The sequence below is a fragment of the Chiloscyllium plagiosum genome, unplaced genomic scaffold, assembly GCF_037043375.1.
Source record: "Chiloscyllium plagiosum isolate Xiang-an unplaced genomic scaffold, Cpla_swu_hap1 HiC_scaffold_37, whole genome shotgun sequence".
In the NCBI taxonomy this organism is placed as follows: domain Eukaryota; kingdom Metazoa; phylum Chordata; class Chondrichthyes; order Orectolobiformes; family Hemiscylliidae; genus Chiloscyllium; species Chiloscyllium plagiosum.
Genome location: NW_028270175.1, coordinates 33,495,201 through 33,508,985, shown reverse-complemented (window position 1 = coordinate 33,508,985; position 13,785 = coordinate 33,495,201). Strand labels below are relative to the sequence as shown.

General features: G+C 40.4%; 1 protein-coding gene across 8 annotated transcripts in view; it reads right to left on the bottom strand.

Moving 5' to 3' along the window:
• disp3 (dispatched RND transporter family member 3) overlaps nt 1–13,785 on the bottom strand; it is a 492,179-nt gene that overhangs the window by 285,475 nt on the left and 192,919 nt on the right. For 2 of the 8 annotated variants that reach the window (XM_087980574.1, XM_087980575.1), the window contains one exon: nt 10,560–10,697. The exons of the other annotated variants lie outside the window; for them this stretch is intronic. The gene's annotated coding sequence lies outside the window, so the exon portion shown is untranslated. The remainder of the gene's footprint in view (nt 1–10,559; nt 10,698–13,785) is intronic. 8 annotated transcript variants of the gene reach the window in all.

The window sequence follows — 13,785 nt, the reverse complement described above, 5'->3', positions numbered from 1 at the left end:
GATCCCTGGCAGTTCTTTAATCCCTCTAAAAGGAATATTAGGCTCATTGGTAGCAAATATGTTTTGAAAAGCCAAGCGGAGTATAGAGGGTGTGTAATGACCAAATTTAAGAAACCAAAATATATAAATTTATTACATTCCCGAGGAGCAACCCCAAACTACATCCTACATCATCCTTTTGGGTGACCATGCCCTTAAATTTCAGCTCCCCAAAACAAGATATGTTTTGCTGAGGTTCAATTTATACCAAGAAATCTTACTGAAAGATTCTAAAATTAAAAGTGCGATTGGAATGGAGAGAATTAAGTGCGAGACAAATAACAAATGATAATTTGCACAGAGGGCAACCTTCAACTCCATACCATTTCTAGTAATGTCAGAAAAATCAGGAGGAGTCATATAGCAGTAGACAAAGTCAGAACTCATACTATTGATCCTAACAGAGACCTGCGGTGATGCATAGAGTAGTTTGATCCAGGAAATAAATTTTTCCCCAAAGCCAAATTTCTCCAAAGTAAATAAAAGATAATTTCATTCCACGCTATCAAAGGCTTTTTCAGCAACTAAAATATATCAAATCCTCAGGGAGAGTGGTTGGGGAAGAATTGTAAACAATGTTAAATACCCACCTAAGATTAAAAAAAAGAGTGCCTGGTGTGAATAAATCGAGTTTGATCCTAGGATGATAGATGGAAAGATGGTTTCCAAATGTTGGTCCAATAGCTTTGACAATAATTTAAAGTCAACATTTGGCAGAATTATCGGACAACATGAACCACATAGTAAGGGATCTTTGCTGTTCTTTAAAAGCAAAGAAATTGATGCCTGAGTTAAAGTTTGAGGAAGAGAGCCAGAATTAAATGCTTCAACAAACACATCTACCAAAAGTGTTACCAGCTTTTTCCAAAATGTTTTACAAAATACGGCCAGAAAACCATTGGGTCCGGAACTTTTATCACTTTGTAGTGACCCAGCCGCAGCCTCAATTTCTATTGCTGTGATTGGTTGTTCCAATTTCTTTGTCACATTTTGATCAATAGTAAGAACATTAATCTTATCAAAAAAGTCCAAAATCTGTTGTAGCAGAAGAACGTTCGGATGAATAAAGTGAAATGGAAACTTCCTTAAAAGTCTTGTTGATTTCTAATGGGTCTGACGTGACACCTGAATTAGCTTGAATTTGTGGGATTAATTGAGATGAAGACATTTGCTGCAATTGATGCGCCAACAGTTTACTAGTTCTATCTCCTGGTTATAAAATTTAGACCTAGAGTGAAGAAAACCTCGGTGATGTATTGTGACATTACAACATCATACTCAACCTGAAGGGATATGCATTCTTTATATACTTCTGGAGACTTAGAGATTGCATAAAGAGAGCTGAATTGAGACAGACGTTGTGCTAACCCTACCAAATTGGCAAATTTATTCTTATGTGCTGCATAAGAAATTATTTCATCCCTGCTGAATGCCTTCAGGGTTTCCCATTGCAAGGAAACATCTGGGGTATTGTTAATTTTTTTTTAAAAAATCTATCCACGGAGATATAAAATTAACACAATCTTCCTCTAAGAGTAAGCCTGTATTGAGATGCCAAGGTGGGCATGTACTAAGAAACTGGTCAAAGTGAACATTCATAGAGACAGATGCATGGTCTGATAAAACAACTGAATCATATTTGCAATAGAAATGGATGTGGGCAGTCTGTCATCCATCAAAAAGAAATCAATATGTGTAAAAGTGTGGTGGACATGCAAAATAAATAATATTCCTTTTAGAGGGATTAAAGAACTGCCAGGGATCAACAACATTAAACTCCTCCATAAAAGTCTTCATTATTTTAGCAGATTTGCACTGGGCTCTCAGAACAGAGGAAGAACGGTCTAAGTGAGGATTCAACCAACAGTTAAAATCTCCTCTCAAGATTAATTGGTGTGAAGATAAATCCAGTAACATTGAAAGAAACCATCTGGAATAAGCCTCACCGTCTCAGGTGGGAGCATAAACATTAGCCAAGATTACATCAATATCAAAAATCTGTCCAGTAATAATAATAAATCTGCCAGTAGAGTCAGAGATAGGTTTAGCATGGTTGAAAGGAAAAGGCTTACATAAAAGAATAGCAACTCCTCTAGATCTGCTAGAAAATGAGGAAGATTACATTGTCCAAGACAATTTTGTTTCAACTCAGGACTGTCTATATTTTTCAAGTGGGTTTCTCGTAAATAATTGTATGGGTATTAAGATGACGTAAATAATGTAAAACCTTACTGTGTTTAATTGGATTGTTCAGGCCTTTGTAATTCAGATTGGCAAATTTACTGATCCTAACTACCAATGGTGTTGAAGCATTAAACTATAACGTGTAATAACCACACAAACTCCCAAAAATGTAAACCTTGTAAAAGTGAGGTATGTGCCACACTCCCATCCCCATCAGAACAAAACAAACTCCACCACACCCCCCACAGCAGTGTCTCCCCAAATGGAGTACCTGCCCACCAACCCCTCCCAGCAGAAACACCCCCTTGATGAGTGCATGCTCTCTCAACCCATAGTAGGAAAAAAAACTGTTGTCTTTTGTAGCTGAAGCAAACTATACAGTGACCTCGGGGAATATAGAAGTTAACTATACAAAAACTGCATAGCAGAAATGAGTAAAAATATACATCTAATAAAAATATATACCATACATAGTTAAACAATTAAACTCTACATTCTTTGGTACCAATAACCAAAAGTTATGAGTAAGAAAACATGTACTTGTTGGCGAATAAAGTCAAATATAAGAAGAATACCAAACCCAAGTTTGTAAACACAGCATACCATCCATCTTCATCTCCACAGTGGGAAATGTAGTCTTTGTCCATGGTAGCATAAAGCTAATGGCTAATCGGCCTAGCCATGCCCAACCATTAATCCAGCACTGCAGCCTCAATCTTTTTAAGGTTTAATTCACAAAGTCCATGACCTGGATCATCAAATTTATGAGTTATGCCGCTCGGAGAGGTATTATGTAGAATCGCTGAATAACGAATGCCAAATTTAACGTTAGGTCATGAGTGTAGCTCCTTCTTAACCTTTGCAAAAGCCAAACGCTACTTAGCCACAGATGGGGTGAAATCTGAAAAATGAATATTCTCTTTCCATTCTATACAAGGAGAGAAGCATTTCCAGCATGGCATAGAATGTGATTTCTCACTTGAAACTGGTTCATCCTGACAAGCATCGGGTGAAGTAACGTGCCACCTTTCAGTTTAGCACACCGTGTGCAATGGGCCCTATCCAACACGAGTTTAACCTCAAGACTGAGCAGGTCGTGTAAAGGTTGGGCCATAAATTCTGTGGGGAGAGGACCCTCTAATCCTTTGGCTAAATCCACAAATCAATTATTATTCCACCTGGAGCGGGCCTCCAAGTCTTCACATTTCTTAGTCAGAGACTCAACAGTAGCAGATAACACACTAACATTAACTTGGAAGCTAGCTATCATGCTCATTAGCCGAACATACCATGTCCAAAATAGTCCCACTTTGCGAAGAAACATTTTCCCCCAAAGGCTTCAGTAGGTTGCTACCTCCTTTTTAACTGTCTCTGAAATTATAGATTCAAGCTTGGTGATGATTTCGGCCGGCAGATCATGCCCTTAATACTACGTAGCATGGCTTAATTAGTATTCAGCTTCTCCGGAGATTCAGGCTCAGGCGAATAACGCGGCCTAGTATGACTAGACTTGACTGACTCGAATTTTGCTCAAGAAGTCGCCATTTGAAAGGATACAGATAAAAATAGGTTGTGTTTTCTTTTTGAAAAGCCAAGCGGAGTATAGAGGGCGTGTAATGACCAAATTTAAGAAACCAAAATATATAAATTTATTACATTCCCGAGGAGCAACCCCAAACTACATCCGACGTTGTCCTTTTGGGTGACCATGCCCTTAAATTTCAGCTCCCCAAAACAGATATTAAGCATATTTGTTTAAGGAAATGGGAGTGATTGCGTGTCCAGGCTAATGGCGAGCAGCCCTGGCCCTGGGTTCCGCCTCAGCCCTGGCCAGCCCAGATCGGTACCTCATAGGCTGAAACTTTGGGCTGCTCCAGGTGCATGGTACAGCACAGCACTAAGCACAGCTTCTCCTGCAGCTTGTTCTCCACACTGGTCCTTGCCCCCACTCCCCCACTTTGATTGAGCCATCTAATTTTTCCCTTTCAAATAACTAATTCTCTTTGAATATTACTATTAAATCTGCTTCAGCACATCAAGCGATGTTTTTCTCATAAGCTCTGGTTCCTTTCCTAATCACCTTAAACCTATGTCCTTGGTTACCAATCATTCTGCAACTACACAATTTCTTGTCATGTGTTCTATGAAACCCATTCATGCTTTTGAACACGTCTATCAAAACATCCAATTCTGAAGAGACCAATCCCTATTTGCTGGTCACTCCACACAGCATCTGTGGTATCACTTGAGTAAATTTCTTCTGCATCTTTTTTCAAAACCGAGTTAATGTTGTTTTTAAAGTTTGGTACCCAGAACTGGACAAAATGCTTCAAGTGCTGAAGAAGGTTCACTGGACTTGAAATATTAACTTTGCTTTCTCTCCACAGATGCTGTCAGTATTTCAAGCAATTTCTGTTTTTGTTTCTGATTTTCAGTTCAGTCTGCAGTTCTTTCAGTTTTTATGCTCCAGGTAAGGCCTAACCTTTACTTTATAAATGTTTAAACATAATTTCCTGGCTTTTGTAATCCATTCCTCTATTAACAAATTCAAAGTTTCCACATACTTTGTAAACAGCTTCTCAATTTGATCTGCTGCCTGCTAGGATGTGTGTTCAGAAATTTCAGGTTTTCTGTTCCTTTTTAAATTGCACCATTTGGTTCATATTGCATTCGCTCACTTGTCCGACTCAATTGTTTGACTTCTCAATTTTCTTTGTTAAACTTTATCCAGCAGATGTTGCTCATTTCACTAGTCTATGTCCTCCTGAGATCTGTTATTATCCTGCTTATTGTTTCCTACATTTGGGTTTTGTATTTTCTACAAAGTCTGTGGATCAAAATCCAGATTGTTAACATATATTAAAAAACAACAATGGTCCCACTAGAAATCCTTGGGAAACAACAAGTATATTTAGTTTTAGACTCAAAAGCAATAATTCACCTTTTATCTTTGTTTTTATTCTTCAGTTTTGTATTCACGACACTACTGTCCCTTTAATGCCATGTTAACAGTCTAACAAGGCACTGAGACAAATCCCTTTTGTAAGTGTATAAAAACATCAACCACATCATTTTCATTAGTTAACTGAATTCAAACCTGAAGGTGAATTTGAAACAAAAACTCTGGGCTTTCCTTTAGAACTAAAGTTTATTGAGTAAAACAAAGTTGCAACTTCCACAGCCATCCAGTCCCAGCTGTTTTCTTTCTGAACATGACATTTTTAATCAACTTGTTTGAACATTTTATGACATACCTCTATGGCAGATGGGATGCAAACCCAGAGGGGCACTACTGCTGCACCACTTCCTTTTTATGGATATTTTCTAATTAATTTGTTCAGAGGTGATATTACACACCTCTCAAGCAGGTGAATCTTGAATCCAAACTTCCTGGCTTAGGGGTTGGGACACTATGATGCTGTAGGGATTGTGCCACTACACAAACGTCCCCTTTCCCTTTTTATAGATATTTTTATTCAATCAGATCAGACATGTTTTGACATTGGCTGGAGCAAGTAGGACTTGAACCTGGACCTTCTGGCCTAGAGGTAGAATCAATGCCACTGCACAAAAGCTCTCTTTGCACCTTTATAGATATTGTCTAATCAATCTGTTTCGATTGTAACTACACATACCTGGAGCAGGTGGGACTTTGAATTCATGCTTTCTGGCTCAGAGGTAGGGACACTATAAACAGACAAGGTCTTTTCTAATCAACCTATGATGCTGTGACGTCTTGCTTGTTCATTTTGATCTCATTGACTTCGTCCCTTCCCTGGATCTCACACACTGTCTGATGCTATTATATATCAGAGTCAAAAAGTGTGATGCTGGAAAAGCACAGCCAGTCAGGCAGCATCCGGAAAATAGAACAGTCGACGTTTCGAGCATCAGACCTTCATCAGGAATGTATGTTGTTATCATATCCTTCTGGACCAGGTAGGACTTGTGCTTCAGTCTACTGGCTCTAAAATAAGGACACTATTAACACATAATAATGAATCAAATAACACCTATCACCTGTTTCACTGTTATCCATTACCAATTGATATTTGCATCATCAACCTACAATGTGACATCATCTAAGCACTTGGCCACATGAGACAAACATGATTAACTTTAACAATTCAATGCTTTCATTTGTTTAGAACATTGTATTCTAAATTGTTTGAATTCTGTTAGAAATTCTGCTCTAAATATCAATTTTGATGCCAATATAGCATACCAAATGCAAGGAGGAGGAACAGGGGGCTCCATAACATTATCTCCCACCACTACGCCCCACTTTACCCATTACTTCCCTCAGTTAAATAGGAAGTATTCCATTCAAACAAAGTGGCTTTTTTTGATTTGAAGACTACCAACCTCTGAACTACATCTACTTAATCTGTACTGAAACAAAAACTGTAGATTTTAAACAAAAACAGAAGTGCTAAAAAAACTCAGCAGGTCTGAAAGCAATCATGGAACAAAAAAGACAGACTTAATGTTTCAAGTCCAGTGACCAACAATGGACACAAATCATGAAGTTTGTTTTTTCTCTCCACAGTTGCTGCCAGAGCTGCTGAGTTTTTCTGCACTTTTTGTTCCACTTAGTCTAGGTTTATGTTATCAAACATTACTACCACTCCTCTTTTGTGGCTACAATGACAGCATTCTCTTCTTCAGTGAAGTTCTTTTGTTCTTTCCGTATTCAGCTCAGTTCTCTACCATACTATGAACCTTAGAATGGCCTTTTATTCAACTTCTATAGCCACCAGGTAGCTTTGACTTAAGATGATTTCCTTCCTGCTTATTGGTTTGCTTCTACTCTCTACTCAAACCATGATTTGAAGGCTTCCTATTGTTCAGTTACTGTTTTGTCAAGCATTAATTTTTTGCTTTCAATCCATCTGGGCCAAGTCCCTCCACAATCCATTAAAGTTAGCCCTCTACCAGTAATATGTTTTTATGTTTGATTGTATAACTATCCTCAATCTAATGATGTTATAATCACTCATTCTAAAATGCTCTCCCATTGAAGCATACTCCACTTAATACCTAACAAGATCCTGCACTGCCATACCCCTAAGGAGACTCCAGGTTCCTTTCCTTAGTTTCTTCTGTTTTGCATTTGTCCTTCTACATTATGTTCAACTTTCAGTGGTCTCTCACCAATGTCAGCCAATTACTTTTAATAAATGTTTCCCATGTAAACACCTTTTGTGCCTGATTACTTGTGCTTGAGTAACAACCTAAACATACAGGTACTGGGGGTGTATCAGATTTGCAATTTCACATCATGTTACAAACTGCAAAAAAATCTTAAAAGGGCAATGCACATTGGATCAATTCATTTTTCTGTAATCCATATTTATCTTATGCTTTAGAAAATCTGTTCTCTTAAATCAATTGTTGTGAATAATGCACTTTTCTTCACTTGAACCATTTTTACTAGAAAATATTTTGATATATGAATACCCATTCAAAATAAATAGTACTATTTGTTTTGTGTGCAAAAGATCAATGCTGACTTAAGACTGAATCAAATAAAAGGATGGAATTACAGGACCAAAAAACCTCAAAAACATAATCAGATGAGACCCCAGTACACAGCAAATTGGCCTTTGGTCCACCTACTGTCGAGTTAGATTTCTAAACATCCCCAGTTTCTGAATAAGGAAGTTTATTTTAAATTTCTAGATAGTTCTATGCAAAGAAATTATAGCTAATGACAGTACGTTACACAAGTACATTATAGGGGCAGTATGGTGGCCCAGTGGTTCGATTCCATTCTCGGACAACTGTGAGGAATTTGCACACTCTTTCTGTGTCTGCATGGGTTCTTTACAGATGCTCCAGTTTCCTCCCACAGTCCAAAGATGTGCAGGTGAACTTGCTATGCTAAATTGCACATAGTGTCCATGGATGTGCAGGCTACATTCCCTGCAGGGAAATGCAGGATTACAGGAGTAGGTAGGGGGGTTGGGTCAAGATGGAATGCTCTTTAGAGGGTCGTTGTGGACTCAATGGACTGTAGAGCCTGCTTCCACACTGTGGGGATATTATGATTCTCTTCATCTCTCAATATTAGGAGTCACAATGCATTCTATTGTTAAAGTTTACTCACAAGGTCAGCAGTCAGCTTTTAATTAAGAAAGAAGGTACAGATTTTAGAAACCTAATCTGAAACATCCTGATATTGTACTTACACTTAGGTGAGATCAGCTCAGGGCTGCTTGACACAGCTAGCTTTTTCATAGTTTCTTTTACTTGTGTTGTCTGACAGATTGCCCTCAAGGTTGCAAGTTTACATTTGAATTTGAACACAGTTCATCTGTGTAAAATTGTGCTTTTTAAGAAAATTACAAACTTCAGCTAACTCTACTCAAAATGGGAAACTGCCCCTCATAAAATCATAAATCTTTTAACAAAAACTTTTACATTTGCATCCAATTCTAGATACTAAGTTCAATGAAAAGATATCTCGTAAGTACTTCTTTCTCAGAAATGACGTAAAGAGCTTCATTCTGTTAATTACTTTGGATACAGTGACTATAAATTATTACAACCTATGGACAGCAAGTCATAATAAATCAGTCTCTCTATTCTGAGATTTGTAACACAGGAAAATTAAAACATTCAGTAGATCCCAGAAGTGTATAAGGGCAATAGGAGTATATTAAAGAGGGAAACCAGGAGGGCAAAAAGGGGCCATGAGATAGTTATGTCAAATACGGTTTAGGTCATGTTACAAACAAATTAAGGACAAAGGAATAACTAGGCGGAGAATAGGGTCCCTTAAAAATCAGCAAGGCTGCCTATGTGTGCAATCGCAGTAAGTGGGTAAACAAGTATTTTGAATTAGTGTTTACTGGATATGGAAATTAGAGAATATGTGGGAACAAATAGTGATATCTTGAAAAGTGTCCGTAATGCAGAGGGGGAGGTGCTAGATGTCTTAAAACGCATAAAGGTGGATAATTCAGCAGGACCTGATCAGGTGTACCCTAGAACTCTGTGGGAAGCTAGAGAAATGATTGTTGGGCTACTTGCTGAGATATTTGTATCATTGATAGCCACACGTGAGGTGCCAAAAGACTGGAGGTTGGCTAACATGGTGACATTATTTAAGAAAGATGGTAAGGAAAAGCCAGAGAACTATCGACCAGTGAGATCAGTGGTGGGCAAGTTGTTGGAGGGGATTCTGAGGGACAGTACTTGGAAAGGTAAAGACTGATTAGGATAGTCAGCCTGGCTTTGTGCATGGGAAACTGTGTCCCACTAACTTGATTGAGCTTTTTAAAGAAGTGACAAAGAGGACTGATGAAGGTAGAGTGGTGGACGTGGTTTAAATGAACTTCAACAAAGCATTTGACAAGGTTCTGCATGGTAGACTGGTTAACAAATTTAGATCAAATGGAATACAAGGAGAACTAACCATTCGAACACATAACTGGCTTGAAGGTACGAGACAGAGGATAGTGGTGGAGGGTTGGTTTTCAGACTGGAAGTCCATGACCAACAATATGTTGCAAGGATCGGTGTTGGGTCCACTGCTTTTTGTCATTTATATAAATGATTTGGATGTGAATATAGAAGGTATGATTAGTAAACTTGCAGATGACACCAAATTCAGTAGTGCAGTGAACAGCGAAGAAGGTTGTCTCAGTATGCAATGGGACTTTGGTCAGATCAGTCTATGCGCTGAGGAGTGGCAGATGAAGTTTAATTTAGATAAATATGAGGTGCTGCGTTTTGGTCAGGAAAATCAGGGCGGGATGCATACACTTAATGGTAAGGTACTGGGAGGTGTTGCTGAACAAAGAGACCTTTCAATGCTGTACAAGTCTCTGACTCTATGACCTTCAAAACTGCTTGACTGTTCCTAACCTGACATTGAGATTAACAGATATATCACCAAGCTTATAATTTAAACAGAAATTAACAATTATTAATGTAACTTTAGTACAGCATGTATAATCAACAAGGTAATCTCTTTATTATTTAAGTATAATCTTATTTAACTATTTTACCTCACTGTCACACTGACAGACACAGTTAAATGATAAATTAAAACAAAATTTGCCAGTTCATCTGTTTCACACTGGGTAACAGGCCTTCAGAAGTGTTTGAAGGTGTCCAGAGGCAAGTAACCTCTAGGTCTTGCTTGAATTCTGAACAAACAGGTCCGGAAGGCTTCCAAAATTATTCACCCACTTCTTACAGAGGGTATTTTCTTTAAATCACAACATCAACAAGTTAACAACTGCAGTGACTGCCGAAGAGAGAGTGAATGAGAGAGAGACAGACAGAGAGAGAGATCGCGCAAAGCACAGCAACATACCAAAACATACCAAAAGCTTTAAAATTCCAGTCAGTTTTTGTTTTCCTCCCTTTCACCAACGTTCTTTGTGATTAGCTGGCCAGCACCAATCCTCCGTTGATTGACCAAGTCAACATTCAACCAGTTGCTAGACCTGAACCTAGAACACCTTGTGATAGAGGAAAACTATGTATTGGTCAAACCAGAAAAACAGCCTTGTAATTAACTAGATATCATGTATTGCTTGTTTGTCAGTAGTTACAGGTTACATTAATATATTAAACATTGATACAGAGACCGAGAGGAGAATACAGATGTTAGGGCTTACTTCTTCAATATCTTAAGCTGTTCTTAAGCTCCCACATCATCATAGTGGGAGTCACTTAATGTTCATATTGTTCTTCAATTTTAACCCTTTCAGAAGAAATTCCCCCAAACCAAGCTTCATTTTGCATTATTAACATTAAACATTTGTGTTTGTAATCACATTCACCAGAGATCTGTCTCCCCTACATACCCCTGCAAAGTCTCTGATTTTGCAAACTCAGGCTATCCAAAGTCCCACTGTTCTTCTGGAACACTTTCTCTTTGTATTTGAAAGATTGGTAGTTTGCTGGGTGGACACCTTGGAGTCTCTTCTTGACAGTCTAAGGTCTGCAAGTCTGTTTAAATTGGAAATTCCTTCATGGAAGATGTCTACTTTGTTGAAACAGGCAATTTCTGTTTTGGATACTTGAATCATTGGATATTGCTTGTCCATTTTCAATGGCGAATTCTATGGAGTTATGTATCGCACCTTCAGCAATTGACTTTTTTGGTGCATGGTCTATTCTTCAGTTCTGGATGTAAATTTGCTTGCTGAGCTGGAATTCCAGCTCAAAACTCAGTAACATTCTTCAATTCTGCTATTTGAGGATTATTTCTTGCTTAGCTTGATCTCTGTCACTGTCACTGAAGATTCTTCCTGGGAAGAATTCTGCCCAAACATGCCTCTTCCATGCTGCCATAGCATCTAACATCAAACAACTGTCATAACTACTTGTTCACCAAGCTGTATTGTATCCTATGTTACGTGAGTTGTGGATTTATCAATTGGCTGGTTGGTTATATTGCTACATGGCTGCCTCATTGGTTGTGTTCCTCATAAACTTTGCTGATTCGCGCAAACTAATTTTTTCCAATTTTGATAATGGTAGAAAATATTCATGCCAAACCAGTAATTTCTAATGTAATTCTGTATGTCTTTCAAAATGTCTGGCCACTACAGTAATAATTGTGCTCTTGTTCACACCTATTACCTGCCCTCGTCCTCTTCATTTCCAACTGCTGCCGAGACATTAACCACCTCAAACTGTCTACCCCCCTCCCCCACTCCAACCTCTCACCCTCACAACACGCAGCCCTCCACTCCCTTTGCTCTAATCCCAACCTCACCATCAAATCAGCGGATAAAGGGGTGCAGTGATAGTTTGGCGCACTGACTTCTACACCGCAGAAGCCAGACGCCAACTCAAAGACACCTCCTCCTACCGCCCCCTCGACCATGACCCCAACCCCCATCACCAAACCATCATCTCCCAGACCATACAGAACCTCATCACCTCAGGAGATCTCCCACCCACAGCTTCCAACCTCGTAGGCCGGGAACCCCACACCACCCGATTCTACCTCCTTCCCAAGATCCACAAGCCTGACCACCCCGGCCGATCCATTGTCTCAGCATGCTCCTGCCTCACTGAACTCATCTTCACCTACCTCGATACTGTCCTATCCCCCCAGTCCAGGAACTCCCCACATACGCTCACGTCCTCCACCTCCTCCAAGACTTCCTGGTCCCCAATGCCTCATCTTCACCATGGACATCCAATCCCTCTACACCTCCATCCGCCATGACCAGGGCTTCCAACCCCTCCGTTTCTTCCTCTCCCGATGTCCCCAACAGTATCCTTCCACTGACACTCTCATTCATTTGGCTGAACTGGTCCTCACCCTTAACAATTTCTCCTTCGAATCCTCCCACTTCCTCCAGACCAATGGGGTAGCCATGGGCACCTGTATGGGCCCCAGTTATGCCTGTCTCTTTGTCAGCTACGTAGAACAGTCCATCTTCCATAGTTACACTGGCACCACTCCCCACCTCTTCCTCCACTACATTGATGACTGCATCGGTGCCACCTTGTGATCCCGCGAGGAGGTTGAGCAGTTCATCAAGTTCACCAACACATTCCACCCTGACCGTAAATTCACCTGGACCATCTCTGACACCTCCCTCCCCTCCCTGGACTTCTCCATCTCCATTAATGATGACTGACTTGACACTGACATTTTTTACAAACCCACCGATTCCCACAGCTATCTAGATTACACCTCTTCCCATCCTACCTCCTGCAAAAATGCCATCCCTATTCCCAATTCCTCTGCCTCTGCTGTATTTGCTCCCAGGACGACCAGTTCCACCCAGAATACACCAGATGGCATCCTTCTTTAGAGATCACAATTTCCTTTCCCATGTGGTTAAAGATGCCATCCAACGCATCTCATCCACATTCCGCACCTCCGCCCTCAAACCCCACTCCTCCAACTGTAACAAGGACAGAACTCTCTGGTCCTCACTTTCCACCCTACCAACTTTCGCATTAACCGCATCATCCGCTGACATTTCAGCCACCTCCAAACGGACCACACCACCAGAGATATATTTCCCTTTCCGCTTTCCGCAAAGACCGTTACCTCCGTGACTACCTGGTCAGGTCCACGCCCCCCCCCAACAACCCACCCTCCCCATCCTGGCACTCTCCCTGCCACCGCAGGAATCGCAAAGCCTGCGCCCTCACCTCCATTCAAGACCCCAAAGGAGCCTTCCACATCCAAAGTTTCACCTGCACATCCACCAACGTCATTTATTGTATCCGTTGCTCCCGGTGCGGTCTCCTCTACATTGGGGAGACTGGATGACTCCTCGCAGAGCGCTTCAGGAAACATCTCCGGGATACCCGCACCAATCAACTCCACCGCCCTGTGGCCCAACATTTCAACTCCCCCTCCCACTCTGCCGAGGACATGCATGTCCTGGGCCTCCTCCACCGCCACTCCCTCACATCCGCGCCTGGAGGAAGAAAAGAATGCCTCATCTTCCACCTCTGAACACTTCAGCCCCAGGACATCAATGTGGACTTCACCAGTTTCCTCATTTCTCCTCCCCCTACCTTATCCCAGTTCCAACCTTCCAGCTCAGCACTGTTCTCATGACCTGTCCT